Source organism: Drosophila suzukii, chromosome 3 (genome assembly GCF_043229965.1).
Source record: "Drosophila suzukii chromosome 3, CBGP_Dsuzu_IsoJpt1.0, whole genome shotgun sequence".
Lineage (NCBI taxonomy): Eukaryota > Metazoa > Arthropoda > Insecta > Diptera > Drosophilidae > Drosophila > Drosophila suzukii.
The window spans coordinates 58287369-58298991 of NC_092082.1; the positions used below are offsets into that span (position 1 = coordinate 58287369).

At 36.8% G+C, this 11623-nt stretch overlaps 1 long non-coding RNA gene across 1 annotated transcript; it reads right to left on the reverse strand.

Annotated features, from left to right (window-relative positions):
• Nucleotides 1–7135: 7135 nt before the first annotated feature.
• Nucleotides 7136–10409, reverse strand: LOC118879680 (uncharacterized). Its single transcript, XR_005016022.3, has 3 exons — nt 8279–10409; nt 7590–7741; nt 7136–7392 (listed from the first exon to the last, which is right to left on the reverse strand). It is a non-coding gene; the product is annotated as an uncharacterized lncRNA (long non-coding RNA).
• Between the last annotated feature and the right edge of the window lie 1214 nt (nt 10410–11623).

Genomic DNA, 11623 nt, shown 5'->3' on the forward strand with positions numbered 1-11623 from the left:
TTAATTTAAAAATGAAATGTTCTTTAATTAAGTACTCTTACTCTAGCTTCAAGAGTATAATTTACAGGGTTTTGAAATGGATTGTTCTTAAATCAAGCCGACAATTTTTGTTAATTTATTAATAAATCGTACTTATTTCAAGCATATATATGTCCAGACTTGAGAATACATTATTATTGTTTTGAAAAAGCTCCATACTTCATTTTAATCTTCAGCGTTCTTAAGTCGTACTGAAACCAAGCATTTGCGGAATTGAAAACTCGGACTCTGGCAACGACTAAAAATCATGTACTAAAACGGCAAAATATTATTGTTTGCTGCGATAGGAGAAATCGTCGATCTTATGCCCGGAAATTCCAGTGTTAGGGAGTATATTGAGCGGCGCGCTAGTTAAGTTTGTGGTGAGCGTTAATGTTAAATATTTGGTTGGTTCCAGTAGAAATAAAGAATGCTGCTGCTCCGTTTGAGTTTAAAATCAAGAGTTAAGTTTATTACTCAGCTTGGGTTTATGTATACCCTCGCTGCACGAAAATGTCTTATTCAGCTAAATACAATGTTCGTAATTCTAAGTGTAAGTATGTGTGTAAGTCTTTGGTGTCGGCAACCGATGTTGCGACAGAGCTACATCCTGCTTGTTGTTGACGCTGCACTTTCTGGTTGGAATGGGCGGCCACTGACCGATCGTTGGCCGCCGTCCAGGGTAGCTCCTCCCCCCTGGATTGAAGTGGCGGCCAGAGTGAAGGGATGGTCGGAACGAGACTGATGGGTGGTTCTGCGGGAATGATGTACGTTTTGTTCCGCCTCAGGACCATTATTAGGATTACCCCAATTGTTGTAATCCCCAGCCAAACATATGTGTATATTAGATGTGAAGACGTTGAATTTCCTATTTTTACAATTTTTCCAAGATTTCTTGTACCCATAAGGTGTAAAGTCTGTAGGATCAGTTCTTGGGTAGTTTTGTTAATGAAAATTGGTGCTCTTGTAGGTATAAATATCTCAAGGTCCTCGGTGAATTCACCTATGTTTGCGCCATATGTTAAATTATTAATTTGGGTTGTGCAGTTTTTGATATTGATCAATGCACATCCACTGAACATAAACTGTTGTTTACAAGAGGGAATGACAGATATGTTCACGGCGTTGATAAGAGCAACGTTTCCGTCTTCGGCTTCTATAATTCTCTCGTCCGTTCCAGTCTCCTTGGCTTCGCAGGTAGCTGCTATCCCGTTCAGAATGCTTTTTAAACATACCTTACTGAATTTTTGAAAAACTTCGTCGTTGTGGCAGATTCGTTGTGTATAATGTATTTGGGTAAATGTAGGTTTGTTGTTTTTCTTATTGGTAAGGGGATTATGTGGGAATGTACAAACTTGTGTGGTTCAAAAATTGGTATCTTAATATTAAAAATCATATTATATTTGTCCGCTAGGGTGTCTAGATTTAATAATCGCTATAATTGTTCGTCCGTCTGTATTTTGAAATTTTGCTTTTCTATTATATTTTTGATCACTTCAATTTCTAGTTTTGACAATATGTATTTTGGTATGATATTTCATTTTGATAGAAGGAAACTTTCCGCAATATTGTTAACATGATTAGTAAGAATGTCAATATTAAAACTTATACGGTTTATATATTGCAACAGGTTGATTTCTTTATGTTCTTGTGACAGTTTTTTATAAACGTCTTTATTATGATTGTTGATATAGTCGTTAATTGTTATAAATGTTTCTGTTAGTATGTCATCATGATCGACAGATAGGTTCTCGAGTTTTTTCTTGTTAACGATTATTCTGTAAATTTCCGTTAAGGAGGAATGAAGTCTCTCTACTGTGGAGTTACTGGAAGATTGCTGGAAGGATGTAACATGGACTTCCATGTTATATTGATTACAGAAATCCCTGAATAATTTTTCCGAAAATTCTGCACCTTGATCAAAAATAAGCTTTTGAGGAATACCATATATGTTAATGAAATTTCGAAGTGACCTGGTTGTGTTAAGGCAGTCTCTTGTAGGGATTGTATATCCCGCTGCGAATCTTAAAAATTTATCAATTGCGGTTAAGATTTTCTTTCCATTTATCGTATATAGGTCTAAGTGGACTATCGAAAGGGGTTTAGGTGGTTGTCTATCGTATTTTAGCGTTTGGCAGATATCGCAATTATTAGTAAACTTTGATATTGCTTGCCGCATTTTTGGAAAGTAGATAGTTCTTCTAAGATGATTAAAGGTCTCTTCAGTTCCTCTGTGATTGGATTTAATGTGATAATTTTTAGTTCCTTGAAGTTCACTAACCACTTCAGTGGTTTGTGATCTGTCCGTATTTTAAATCTTTGTCCGAATTAGGTATGGTCTAAAATATTTAGTAGCCCAGATAATGACCAACATTTCCTTTTCGACTGTCGAAAGTATTTTGCTCTTCCTATTCTATCTAGTACCTCGTTTATATTTGGCATTGGATATTTATCTTTAATTGTCTTCTCATTAAGTTTCCTATAATCTACTACAAGTCTCCATTTCTCTTTGTTCGAAGCGTCCATCTTTGTTGAGACCAAAAAGACTGGAGCACTCCATGGGCTGTGGCTTTGTTTGATAACTTTCTGTTCTAACATTTCGTTTATTTGTCTTCGCACTTTCTGTGATTCAATGTGGCTGTACCTAAAAGGTTTAGTATATATTGGATTTTCGTCCGTTAGTTTAATTTTATGTTTTACAAGATTCGTAAAAGTAAGAGGGTCGCTTTGTTGATAGAAAAGATTGGGGAATTTCTTTGTTAGTTTTTTAAGTTCTGTCTTTTCTTCGTCGTTTAGATGGTCTGTCCTTAAGAGTTCGAAGCTATTTGAGTTGTAACTTTTCCCTTTACTTATATAATCAAGTGTCGGTATAGCTTCCAAATAATCAGATGGGGCGAATTCATTCACCTTTATTCGAGAATCTACAAATAGGTTTTGTTTTCCTTCAGAATAGTTAGCGATTTCCATTAAACTATATCCGTCTTTTGCTTGACATAAGCCCCCGTTTATGACTAAGTCTTTGCTTACGTCAATTTTGTCACACAAAAATGTGCCATCGGTGACAGTAACTGGTAATCGAACAAGAGTTTTCGACTCCTCGTCGATTACATGTACTCCGGTGGCCACATTCTGTTCTTGATATAATTTCAGGTTGCCAACTATTGGTTGAAGTTGTAATTTTGGAATATCAACAACTGCGTTAATCTGTTGTAAGGTATCCATTCCTATAAGTACCTGGAAGAAATCGTGGAAATGGAATATAAACATATCGAATTTTCTTTCTTCATTCGAATTGTTAAAAGGTTTGACTTCTGTTTTCTTTTCAATAAAATGGACTTTCAGTACTCTTTTAATTGGAATAGGGGTATTGAGTTTTCTTTGATCATTTTGCGGAATTATCAAGGGGTCTATGAAGGACATAGTTGCCCCAGTGTCTATTAAGAATTTCAATGGTGTGTCATCTTTGAATGGAGTTAGGACAATGTAAGGAAGTAGGCACCCATGGCTCACTTGGTTTAAGTATCCTGTTTGGACTTTGAGGCTCTGTCCAAAAATTTGAATCTTCATCAATATTATGTACTTGATTATTCTCTTGTTTTTCCTGTTGTTTCTTTCCCTAGACTGATAATTATTATGTATGTTTCTTTCCTGTATTGGCCAATCGTATGCTTCTTGCAGATTGGTTGGCTTCATAGCCCTCATCGTCCCCCCTAGTTGGCCTCTCATACCCATTAAGAAGGTGTTCAAGCAAGTTCCCGCAAATATCGATTTTTTTGCTCTAGCTAGGTTAGGGTCGGTTTCCTTAGTGTCAATCAGTTTGAAAAAGAGAGTTTTTATTTCTGTGATCTGATCGAACAACTTTTGAAATGGCAATTGTTTATGTATCAGTCCGTGAAGTTCGATGGAAAGAGTATGTTCATCGCTTTTGTCGGAACAATGTAAAATTAATGCCTCTATAATTTCATCCCAATTAAGGCCAGCCTCTGAAGCCGTTAGTACATCTTTGGCTTTTCCTACTATTTTGTTTTTTATAGACCGTAGCAAAAATTGCCTGTACGGCGTCTGGTCTGTCCCCCTTATGAGCATCAAAATTTCTTCTACGTTATTAATAAAATCACTTAGTAACTTCGAGTCCCCATTATATTCCGGTAAAAATTTTATAGCGTCTGGAATGCGTAAGGAAGCATAAACTTCGGCTGAATTAATGCTGGTGTTAACCGTTGACGTGTCTGAGGAACTCATACTGACAGATGGAGGTTGTTAAATTATCCGATAAGTAATAATAGGATCTTCCCTAATATCTGGCAAACTTGCACTCTGTCTAGTTTTGATTCTGCTACTTGGAAGTATATTCTTTACTTTACTGAGTTTTGACATCTACTCTTTACTTTCTTATTTCGGTAATTTCTTAGTATTAAACTTATCGCTTACGTATTAAAGTTTACTTATATTGTATTTGTTGATTTTTTGTGTGCAGGTGAAGAATGTCTGAAAAAATGTTGACTTTAGTTTAATGGAATAGCAGTGTGGGCAAAATGATGTGTAATTGTTTGTCTATATAAATACTTCCCTGCAGTTCCACGTTTGAGTTAAGCGCCCAATCATCACGAAGCCGACTGCGACGTCAGCAGAGCAGCCAGCGACGCCGGCAGAGCTGAGCGCAACGGCAGCAAAGCGACGCGCTCTCAGTCGGGTCCGCAAAGAGAACGCACAAAAAGTAATTTTGGGCTCTCCCTCTCTCGCCATGTCTCAGACGGAAAAGTGCGTGTGAAGGGAAGGAGGCCCAGAAACTAAAATATATAGACTATTGTGCACCCTTGCCTTTTGAATAATGCGACATTTGTTCGTAAATGATAAAACAACCATTTAAAATAATAGGTTTCTGTCGGATATGTCTATAAATACCCTGCTTTTATGTGCAAGATGCATAGACCAAACGGGACATGCCTAAAAAACAGAACAACAACGGAATAGCGGAACCGTTGTTGTTGTTGCTTGTTGTTTTTCTGGAAGGCACGCGACTTTTTTCGTCTTTTTCACTTGGGTTTACTTATGTGAAGGAGTTAGAATTGCGCGCAATTAAGGTAGTTAAATAAAATAAACCAGTGGTTTAAAAGTGATACCTATACGATTCCCAGGTAAGTCTGTCGCAGACCAATATTTATTTAATCAGTGAGAGTAAAAACATGTTAAAGTATATTGAAAAAATGGAAAATAGAAGATTCCCAAAAAAACACGTGGCGGAAAAAAAATAGCTGTGAAAAATATTAATTTTTGACGTGAAAAACAACAAACGATGCATATAAATAAACAAATGAATGAATCTGTGAAAAAATTTGAAAATCTTATTGAGTGCTAAGTTCCTAGGGACCAAACATAAGAGATGTTTGTTTTTATAACTTATGATTTTTTGTATTAATAACATTAAAGCACAATTTTTATTTTTGTGTAAGTAAACAAACATGGCTATTTAAATAAAAATCTCAAACATCTCTAATTTTCCGTCCCTAGAAAAAAGGTATTTTTTCCGCATCTGCAAAATAAATAAATGAAAAGGCGCTGCAGAAGGCAATGCGGTGCGTTAAAATCTTGAGTTGTACCAAAAAAAAAGGCAACGCCGGCACCAGATGCTGAGAAGGAGGTGACAGCGACCCCGATAACACCGGAAACCCCCGAGCTCAAATTTTAAAATAAACAAATAAAAATAAAAATTACAACTTAAATTTTATTTGCTGCTAAGCGCTCACCGTGTGCTGAATGTGCGCTTTTTCGCTGCTTGAATGAGCGCTCAACATGTGCTGAATGTGTGCTTTTCCGCTGCTTAATCGAGAGCTCAACGTGTGCTGATTGTGTGCTTTTTCCGCTGCTTAATCGAGCGCTCAACATGTGCTGAACGTGTGCTTTTTTTGCTGCTCAAAAAAGAGCTCAAAAAAGCGCTCAATGCGTGCTAGTTTTTGTGAACCCTAGGACATGCCTATGTTAATTTAAGCACTCAATTCCATACAAATTGTGCGCTCATTGAGCGCTCAGTGATGAACATTTTGCAGTGATTCAGTGCTCAATAAGCGCTGAATGGTACTGCAGGGTTAGAATTACGAACATTGTATTTAGCTGAATAAGACATTTTCGGGCAGCGAGGGTATACATAAACCCAAGCTGAGTAATAAACTTTACTCTTGATTTTAAACTCAAACGGAGCAGCAGCATTCTTTGTTTCTACTGGAACCAACCAAATATTTAACATTAACGATCACCACAAACTTAACTGGCGCAGTCGATCGGCCTTCCAGGATCAGGAGACCAGAAGGGAGAACACACAGGAACATGAAGATAATTTTGGTGTAAGAATATATACGTAAATACACCAAAAAGAAATATAAAAAGTGTGGAGGTGAAAAGAAAAATAATAATATGGATAGCAAAATACAACAGTGATGGTGCAATACACAAAAAAAAATGGAAATAAAAATATATATAAAAATATATAAAGTAAAGTTTTCCGTTTGTTCAGTGCGAACACGGAAATAACAAAGATGAATAAATATTTAAATGCAAACAACCCAAAAAGTTCAGGGCGAACTTAGTGCAATGTTCAAAAAGTGAATGGTAAATCATCTCTACAATTATTTTGTGATGAAAGCCAAATCAAATAAAAATTTTAAAAACAAAGAGGCATTAGAATAAACAGGTGAAATTTAGATGAAATTCGACACTTACACTGTCCGACTACCCTACGTCGAGGGAACACACACACACACCAACATAACACTCACACGAATTGCAACCCTGCAGTACCGTTCAGCGCTTATTGAGCACTCAATCACTGCAAAAAGCTCATCACTGAGCGCTCAATGAGCGCACAATTTGTATGGAACTAAGTGCTTAAATTAACATAGGCATGTCCTAGGGTTCATCAGTGCTCATAAAATAGCACGCATTGAGCGCTTTTTTGAGCTCCCTTTTGAGCGCTTTATTGAGCAGCAGAAAAAGCACACGTTCAGCACATGTTGAGCGCTCGATTAAGCAGCGGAAAAAGCACACATTCAGCACATGTTGAGCGCTCATTCAAGCAGCGAAAAAGCGCACATTCAGCACACGTTGAGCGCTCATTCAAGCAGCGAAAAAGCGCACATTCAGCACACGTTGAGCGCTTAGCAGCAAATAAAATTTCAGTTGTAATTTTTATTTTTATTTGTTTATTTTAAAATTTGAGCTCGGGGGTTTCCGGTGTTATCGGGGTCGCTGGCACCTCCTTCTCAGCATCTGGTGCCGGCGTTGCCTTTTTTTTGGTACAACTCAAGTTTTTAACGCACCGCATTGCCTTCTGCAGCGCCTTTTCGGGAAGCTCCGAGGGATCCACCAGGGCGATTGCATCTAGTATTAGAAAAAAATTAGTTTTAAAAATAAAACAAGACGAGAATAAAAACGAGTGACCGAAAGTAATCGTTATTTGTAAGATTTATTAATAATAAATTAAATGTTATCTTTGGCATTCAATGTAAAAATCTCAGAAGTCTTTTAAAAATTAAACTTACAAACAATAGTTACTTTCAGCCTCAATAAAAACTTACTTAATAAAGCGCGGACGAAATGTGGGTAGTCTGAGCTTCTTCTTGTTTTGCCCCCCTCCAAGTTGTGGGACAGAACAAGTTCCTCGGATAATATGCTTAAGATGTAACGACTTGGCCTTCCATTTTTTTTATAGATTTACCATTAGCCTTGTCTAAAAATATAAGAAAATTAAAAAAATATCGAGAAGAAATTTGCAAACTTTTGTTTTCGGTCACTTGATTTATTTTATTTTGTTGTAAAAAATTATTCATGTATTTTTTTATTATTTATTAAATCATTTATTTATTTTGCAGATGCGGAAAAAAAAACCAGTTTTCCAGGGACGGAAAATTAGAGATGTTTGAAATTTTTATTTAAATAGCCATGTTTGATAACTTACACAAAAAAAAAATTGTGCTTTAATGTTATTAATACAAAAATACATAAGTTATAAAAACATAACATCTCTTATTTTTGGTCCCTAGGAACTTAGCACTCAATAAGATTTTCAAATTTTTTCACAGATTCATTCATTTGTTTATTTATATGCATCATTAGTTGTTTTTCACGTCAAAAATTAATATTTTTCAAAGCTATTTTTTTCCGCCACGTGTTTTTTTGGGAATCTTGTATTTTCCATTTTTTTAATATACATTAACTTGTTTTAACTCTCACTGATTAAATAAATATTGGTCTGCGACAGACTTACCTGGGAATCGTATAGGTATCACTTTTAAACCACTGGTTTATTTTATTTAACTACCTTAATTGCGTGCAATTCTAACTCCTTCACATAAGTAAACCCAAGTGAAAAAGACGAAAAAAGTCGCGTGCCTTCCAGAAAAACAACAAGCAACAACAACAACGGTTCCGCTATTCCGTTGTTGTTCTGTTTTTTAGGCATGTCCCGTTTGGTCTATGCATCTTGCACATAAAAGCAGGGTATTTATAGACATATCCGACAGAAACCTATTATTTTAAATGGTTGTTTTATCATTTACGAACAATGTCGCATTATTCAAAAGGCAAGGGTGCACAATAGTCTATATATTTTAGTTTCTGGGCCTCCTTCCCTTCACACGCACTTTTCCGTCTGAGACATGGCGAGAGGGGGAGAGCCCAAAATTACTTTTTGTGCGTTCTCTTTGCGGACCCGACTGAGAGCGCGTCGCTTTGCTGCCGTTGTGCTCAGCTCTGCCGGCGTCGCTGGCTGCTCTGCTGACGTCGCAGTCGGCTTCGTGATGATTGGGCGCTTAACTCAAATGTGGAACTGCAGGGAAGTGTAAATATATGTGTAAGTATGTGTGTAAGTCTTTGGTGTCGGCAACCGATGTTTCGACAGAGCTACATCCTAATTGTTGTTGACGCTGCACTTTCTGGTTGGAATGGGCGGCCACTGACCGATCGTTGGCCGCCGTCCAGGGTAGGGGGGGTCCGTAGGCACAACCTACAACAAAGCTTTGCAGTCAATCAGTCCACAATGAAGAGAGCTGCATGATTTGTCACCTAAGACCACATCGATTTAGTCGTGTAGCCGGTTTTAGAATATAAGTCCCAAGACGCGGCGCCTAGCTATTATTCAATTAGAAGCATGTACAAATTGCTTGTCTACGGCTTATAAGGTTGAAGGCTGTGAATCACTGGCCGCCCGTCGAGTCTGCCAACAACGGCATCATTTAATGTTATATAAAGGTGTACATCCGATCTTGAAACACTATTAAAAGTATTTATTATTCCCAACTTCATTACAAAGCAACCCTCAGTTCCGATTACAATCGATCTTTTCATCCTCGAGGAACTGAAGTAAGCAGATCCAGACTTTCAACAAACAATTTTGGGGCTGGACAACATCCCTGCTTAAAGACGTGTCTTAAACTAGGACTTATTTAACCTCTGACTGAAGGCACAAGAAAGAAACCTTTTGTGCACCAGAAATCAAACCTATTTAGTGAGCTAACGAAAGATGAAAAGCCGGTCAATGTCGTCCAACTTGATAAAGGTGATATTCATACAAATACCCGATCTTGCGAACAAACAAAAGATAGAAAACGGCTGAATGAGAATGGCCAAGGGCTGACCGTCATCACACCTAAATTGAGGGTACCTCTCAGTGGGGGAAGAATGTTCGTAACCAATGTTTCTCAACACCACTAGCACCCAACAAATAAAGCAGTGTCAGCCGAGCCAATTACTCAAACTGTTAACGTAACCAATATTCTCTAGAACACAACTCGGGTCACTAGCCATATCCGTCTGTCAATACCTACGAATTTACCAACAAATGATTTTACAACTCTACCCAGCAAGGACATCGTCAATAGTATAAATATTCTTGATCAGAATCACTATCCGTGTCAATCTAGCCATGTCCGTCTGTCCGTGTGAACATTGTGATCTCGGAAATTATAAGTGCTAGAGAGTGGAGATTTCAGATTTAGATTCTTTAGCTTCGTAAGCAGCGCAAGTTTGTTGAGCGAATATTCAACGCCCACAAGCCACCCAAAACTGTGACACCTACAACTTTAAACCTAATAAAAATATGGCACTGAAATGTGTTGATCTCGTCAATTCTACAGTTTTGATGCTAGAATAAAAAAATTAATTTCATATACTTTCATTTGCTCTAAGTTGGTAAGCTTAAAAAGACACTCGCCTAATAGTTTTTAATAGTTTCCAAGACCGACGGAAATGACTAGGTTAGTCACCCCTAACAGGAATATATGTACTTTATGGGGTCGAAAATGATTTCTTCTAGCTGTTACATACTTGTCTTTCGGCACAATATACGCTATTACTCTAAAAGTAAAGGATGTTAAAGAAAAATTTACACTTTTACTTTAACTTCTGCCAAGCCCAACTTCTGTAAAAATAAATAGAAAGTAAATATCAATACCTTTCGATCGATGTACCACTTGTTTCGATCGGACCTTCGTGGCAGATTTTCAATTTTGCGACTTTATGCGTAACACTCTTTGTGCGATTCTTCACTATCTTGCAAAGCAATAATAGGTATTTATAATGGTGTTCCATAGTCTTCAACTAAACATGAAATGTTTCTTATAGTCAACTGAACCATGTTGCTCAAAAACTTATAAATATATCAAACGAGGAGAAATTTCAAAGAATAACGGCCTGAGAAAAGAAAGAAATCGAATGCGTCACAGGAAAAAAATATAATGTACATGCTTATAACTTTTAAATTAATGGTTCGATTTAAACAATTTGTGGTATATAGATCGGTTTTGATATATACAATTATCATTATATTTAGATCAAAATCCCATTTAAACATTTACAAAATAAAACAAGAAAAGAAGTTAACTTCGGCAAGCCGAAGTTTGTATACCCTTGCAGTTATAATTATTAAATTTAAAAATACAAAAATATTATATTCCCAACAATATAAGACAATATGTCAATAAACACCGACGCTGTAATTTGTTTCATATTATTTTCCCACCAGTTTTCCGATCGTTCCTATGGCATCTATATGATATAGTCGTTCGATTTTGATAAAATTAAATACGAAGTTCAGAACTAATTAAAAAATGTTATTTCCAAGCGTAGGTTATATTTTAAAAAACATCGAAGCTATAATTTGTTTCATATTATGTACCCACCAATTTTTCGATCACTCCTATGGCAGCTATATAGTCTTCCGAGTTTGATAAAATTAAATTCGAAATTCAGAACTAATTAAAAAATGTTACTTCCGAGCGAAGGAGCTTATATATTAAAAACACCAAGGAAATAATTTTTATACCCGTTACTCGAAGAGTAAAAAGGTATTCTAGATTTGTCGGAAAGTATGTATCAAGCAGAAGGAAGCGTTACTGACCCCATAAAGTATTTATATTCTTGATCAGGAATACTAGCCGGGTCGATCTAGCCATGTCCGTCTGTCCGTGTGTTTGTTCGTCCGGATGAGCGCTGAGATCTCGATTTAGTATGCAGATTCCAGAGCTTCCTACACAGCGCAAGTTTGTTTCAGCAATGGGCCACGCCCACAAGCCGCCCAAAACTTTGGCTCCTACAGTTTTGATGCTAGAATAAA